This window comes from Oncorhynchus tshawytscha, linkage group LG23 (genome assembly GCF_018296145.1).
Source record: "Oncorhynchus tshawytscha isolate Ot180627B linkage group LG23, Otsh_v2.0, whole genome shotgun sequence".
In the NCBI taxonomy this organism is placed as follows: domain Eukaryota; kingdom Metazoa; phylum Chordata; class Actinopteri; order Salmoniformes; family Salmonidae; genus Oncorhynchus; species Oncorhynchus tshawytscha.
In genome coordinates this window covers 981,839-987,861 of record NC_056451.1, presented here as the reverse complement: position 1 = coordinate 987,861, position 6,023 = coordinate 981,839, and positions in this window count along the sequence as shown.

Below are 6,023 nucleotides of genomic sequence, written 5' to 3'. Positions count from 1 at the left end.
GCGGTGCACAATTGGCCCAGCATCGTCCGGGTTGTAAATAAGAATTTGTTCTTAATTGACTTGCCTGGTTAAATAAAGTTTACATTTAAAAAATAATAATGATAAATTAATGGGAGTTGAAAACATTTGTGTAAGAGGCAGGGGTTGAGAGTCTCCAGATTGATGGCTGTGTCATTTAATCTGTCCTGGTTGAACACAGGTAATTCAATGGTGCTGAGGAGATTCAGCAGCCTTTTATGAATTTCAGACAACAAAAATGCATCTTACATTTTTTTTGTATATTCTATTTAAATCTGCAAAGACCACAGAACAAATCAGAAATACAGTATGAAAGCTTATCATGCAACCCATTTCAATTAAGACATATTTATTGTTAATATCTCAAGCCCCAACTTCTTTATTGTCACCGTTTGGGCTTCAGTTTGGACTATAATTCATTTTTCTAGATAAGTTAAAGACCAAAAAACTATTTGACATTTCAAAAGAGCAGCTAAAATGTCTATAAATATTTATGAATAAGTGGAGTTGGTTATTTTCATAAGTACAGTATAATATATAGAATAGTAATAACATATTTGCCTACATATTGCTTTGCAGCATAATGAGTAAACAGTATTGAAATTATGCTAATTTATCAAAAATTATGTAATTGTCAAATTGATCAAACAGGTGAAATGGAATGTCAATATACTGTACCACTAAGAGTAGCCACAAGATGGCAAGGAAGAAAAATAACAGCACCCACTTGACATATCATTTAGGGAGTGAATGTTATTTACAGTACCAGTCAAAAGTTTGTACACACCTACTCATTCAAGGGTTTTTCTTTACTTTTGCTATTTTCTACATTGTAGAAAATGAAGACATCAAATCTATGAAATAACACATGGAATCATGCAGTAAACCAAAAAAATCTAAACGTTTAGTAGCCACCCTTTGCCTTGATGACAGCTTTGCACACTTGGCATTCTCTCAACCAGCTTCATGAGGTAGTCACCTGGAATGCATTTTAATTAACAGCCGTGCCTTGTTAATTTGTTGAATTTCTTTCCGTCTTAATGTGTTTGAGCCAGTCAGTTGTGTTGTGACAAGAAGGTCAGTCAATACGGAAATCAAGAACTTTTGAAAGTTTCTTCAAGTGTAGTCGCAAAAACCATCAAGCGCTATGATGAACCTGGCTCTCATGAGGACCGCCACAGGAAAGGAAGACCCCAGAGTTACCTCTGCTGCAGAGGATAAGTTCATTAGAGTTAACTGCACCTCAGATTGCAGCCCAAAAAATGCTTCAGAGTTCAAGTAACAGACACGTATCAACATCAACTGTTCAGAGGAGACTGCCTTAATCTCGCCTTTGTGGTTGAATTGCGGCAAAGAAACGACTACTAAAGGACACCAATGAGAAGAAGAGACTTGCTTGGGCCAAGAAACACAAGCAATGGACATTAGACTGGTGGAAATCTGTCTTTTGGTCTGATGAGTCAATTCTTTCGATTTTTGGTTCGAGACGCAGAGTAGGTGAACGGATCTCTGCATGTGTGTTTCCCACTGTGAAGCATGGAGGTGGGATGGTGTGGGGGTGCTTTGCTGGTGACACTGTCTGAGATTTATTTAGATTAAGGCACACTTAAACAGTATGGCTACCACAGCATTCTGCAGTGATGCCCCATCACATCTGGTTTGCGCTTAGTGGAACGATCATTTTTTCAACAGGACAATGACCCAACACACCTTCAGGTTGTGTAAGGGCTATTTGACCAAGAAGGGGAATGATTGAGTGCTGCATCAGATGACCTGGCCTCCACAATCACCCGACCTCAACTCAATTGAGATGGTTTGTGATTAGTTGGACCGCAGAGCGAAGGAAAAGCAGCCAACAAGTGCTCAGCATATGTGGGAACTCCTTCAAGACTGTTGGAAAAGCATTCCATGTCAAGCTGGTTGAGAGAATGCCAAGAGCGTGCAAAGCGGTCATCAAGGCAGAGTGGCTACTTTAAGGAATCTAACATATTTTGATTTGTTTACAATTTTTTGGTTACTACATGATTCCATAAGTGTTATTTCATAGTTTTGATGTCTTCACTATTATTCTACAATGTAGAATATAGTAAAAAAATAAAGAAAAAATCCTTGAATCAGTAAGTGTGTCCAAACTATTGACTGGTACTGTATAATGAGGGTTACATGGAGAAAAAGGAACCTCAGAAATTAAAATTGATAGCCCTTCAGCAAAATATATTTTACTTAACACTTTAAAAAAACAAGTGACCCTCCCCTATAACAAAAATAATAAAGTATAAAGTGGATAGCAGAGAACATGTCTACCATTTAGCCTCACTTCTTGGACAGAACAGAGCTTTAGATATGCAGTTTTAGAAACTTTTCTTTGTGGTTTAACCTTGGCATTGCAGAAATTTTGATAGCTCACAGGGCTGCAGGCCAGAAGGTTGTGGGTTCGCAAACCACCATGGACAAGAGTAGGGGTGGAAAGATCTCCTTTATAGTAAAAACATTGCATGAATCTATCAAAAAAAATGGCATGTTATACACATTTTACATATTAGCAGAATCTTTAATACCACACAAATTACCAAAATTACAGGCTAAGAATGGACAGAGAGCTTGCGGAGAGAGCAGAGGATGTGTCCCGCAGGCGGACAGGCCAAACTTGAGAGCTTTCAAGTGTGACTAAGGTCAAGCAGAATATCATTGCCACAAATCAAAAATCAAAATGAATAAAATAATATAGAACCATGAGCTAAGAAACATATTTGAAAGCATCAAATTGTCCACCAACAATAGTTACATGTCTTTGTCAAGTTTTCACTCTCAATTTCTCAAATTGCTCTCTCACAATCTATAGAGGACAGGAAGATACAGAAAATGGAATTGGTAGTATGAAGTCTAAGGGTTTAATCCCAATTTAAAATCATTGTTGCTCAAATTTTTTCCAAATTACATCAATTCATGATTTTCAAAAGTCTCAGTTGTGTTTAACAGTGTCTGTGTGGGAACTAACCAAGTCGATGAGTGTGTATTAGGGACTGGACATCACTGAGGGGTAGAGGGGTAAGCTCAGACGAGTTTACCCCTCCAGTGTGGGCAAACAAAATACAGGCATGTAATACAGGGTGTGTACAGAGAGTGGAAAATAAAGAGGGCCAGAAAAGTAATGTTTTGGAAATATTTGGTGAAGTGGTAAAAGACGGATAGCAGTGTTATGTGTGATGATTGTGAGGCGCTATACATATTTGACAGTCACAAGATGGGGACTTCAAATAGACCTATGGCACGTCATGGGAACTGTAGCCTGCTGTTCCGATATGTTAAATGGAAACTGAAATCTGGACTCTGACTGCAGGTCTATAACCTCTTACATAGCCTCAGTGGTGTCTATTCATGGGTGCCAAGGGAAGCCAGGTTTCCACAAAACATTTACCAAGAAAAAAAACTATTATTTTATCTTTCGTCTCTCTGTGTTTCATAATTTTCCTTCAATTCACAAGAGGCTGAATGTACTGTATCTCACCGGAGAAAGCATTCGAGTGAAACGGTGCCCCTGTGTCTCTATATGTGTACGCCATCTATCTGATGCAGTCTGGTCCAAAAGAGTATGACATTGTTGCCACATGTAGCATTGAAAGCAAAGGAAGTCAGCAAGCATTTGGCCTCCCTTGATAAAAAAAAAAAGTATAAAATAATTGCCAATCAGCGTTGAGCTAAACTGAGTGTGCTCAACAGCGAATGATCCTGGCTCACCAAAAAAGTGTCAAGGGAAGCCACTTTGGATATGGCGTCACTCCTATCAAATTGCATTGAGAGCATGTGACCTGATTCAGGAAACCAGGCAAGTCACATTTTTAAAAATCAAAATGTGTTTTATTTGGCAGAAATGCTTTCTCAAACGTGAACTTTCATGTGCCTTAATAACAAACTAGTATGCCATCTGTAATACGAATAAAATTGTTAAATTACGAGCCTTGTTGGTTAAGCCACAGAAAAAGTGAGCAACCACTAGCCATGATTGGCTGAGATAATGAGTGGGCTGGACATGCCGAGAGATGAGTTCAGATTGGTCTGCCATATAGATCTTCTGGCTATTTGAGCTCATCAGTCTGTGTTGGTAATCCTGTCGAACACGGCTTTTAAAAAAATAATGTATTGTGTAGTGAAGCCGCATAAGTGTTGTTCTCCACTTTCTGGAGAATCAAGTTTTGAAATCAGTGGAATTAGAGTATGATAGCTAAATATGGGTGGCAGGTAGCCTCGGGATTAGAGTGTTGGACTAGTAACCAAAAGGTTGCAAGATCGAATCCCCGAGCTGACAAGGTAAAATATGCCATTCTGCCCCTGAACAAGGTAGTTAACCCACTGTTCCTAGGCTGTCATTGAAAATAAGAATTTGTTCTTAACTGACTTGCCAAGGTAAAAAAAAAAAAACTTTAACTGGAGGCAAGGCACCTCTCTGCAATAGAAAAAAAACAGGTTGGTCGCCACATTCATTGAAGGCATTTCACAGGGCACAAGTTAAGAGAACTCGTCTCACATCAAAGCATTATTGGAAAAAGGAACACTTTTACTGTTTTTTTTGCCTTCTAATGTACTATGGACAGATTGAATTCTTATTTGCCTCTGAGGAATCAGGTGACAAAGGGGCACGTTATTACAAATTTGAAAGTGCAGGTTATTCTTTGCCGCAAGATATAACACATGGTACTTGCTTTCATGTTGTGCCCCTATTGGAAACCCCTGTCAACAGTTGTAATTGCCCTTGAGCATGTTTTGGGCAAAGTTGTTTTCCGTGACTTGACATCCATGCCCGGTATTGTGTTTGCAGCTAATTTCCCAAACACACTTGAGAAAAGCTAGGTATACGCAACAAATTACTTGTGTTGGAACAGTATGAATGTATATTGAATGATGAATTAATAGAAATAAATAATATCTGCTCCACTATTGTGATGATTTTACACTTCTGCAACACTGAGATAATGTAGAGATATCTCTGTGATTACATTTGCACGAATTGATCAGACCTGTAATAATTACTCTCATATATAGTTCATAGTGAGAGGTCCAAGATAATGTGTAAATACCACTGAGATCTGTATGGGATAAATGTAAGACATATGAGAAAGAGCATCTAATTGTACGTATTAAATTGAGACTCATTTAAGATCTTGTACTACTCATTTATCTAGTAGCTAAGACTGAGAAAAGAGACGTGTGAGAGTTCGGAGAACTCATACAGTGATCACTGTGAGAGATCCATGTCTACTTCCCAGGAGTGAAAATTGAGATGTATTAGAAAATGCACAACATCTCACTTTAGTATTGACTAGTGCTCTTTTTTGTTTAGGAGATGGACAGAGGTTATAAAGAAGATCTCATCTTGGATTTTTCTTTCCTATGGTCAGCACTGGCATTGTTGGCACTGTTCATTATTGTTTAACTAGCTAATGTTAGCTGGCTGGCTCGTTAGCTAACGTTCCGTGACGTGTACCCATGGCCGGTGTCAGTAAACGTCTGCAAAAAAAGAGTAATGAAATTGTTGCAGGCAGAGCTGGTTAGGCTGTTTTCATGTTATCCAATCATCGACCAGAGCGTCATCGACCATTCTTGATACACATGGGAAACTGTTGAGCATGAAAGACCCAGCAGCGTTGCAGTTCTTGACACACACCGGCACTTAAATATTTTGTCATGCCCATTCACCCTCTGAATCAATACAATCTCACACTCGGTTTGTGCAAGTATGTACAAGAACTTTCAGCAGATTTTGTGAATTTTTGTGAGTTTTGTGCGACTTATTAAATATTAAAAGTTAAAGACGTTAATATCAAAGATGGCGCCGGAGAAGGCGGCTGATGTTTCACGTGTCCCCAACCAATTGTGTTTAAATTATTTTTCATTGTAACTTTTTTATTCAAACTTATTTTGTACGTAATGTTGCAGCTACCGTCTCTTGTGACCGAAAATAACTTCTGGACATCAGGACTGCGATTACTCACCACGGAATGGTAGAA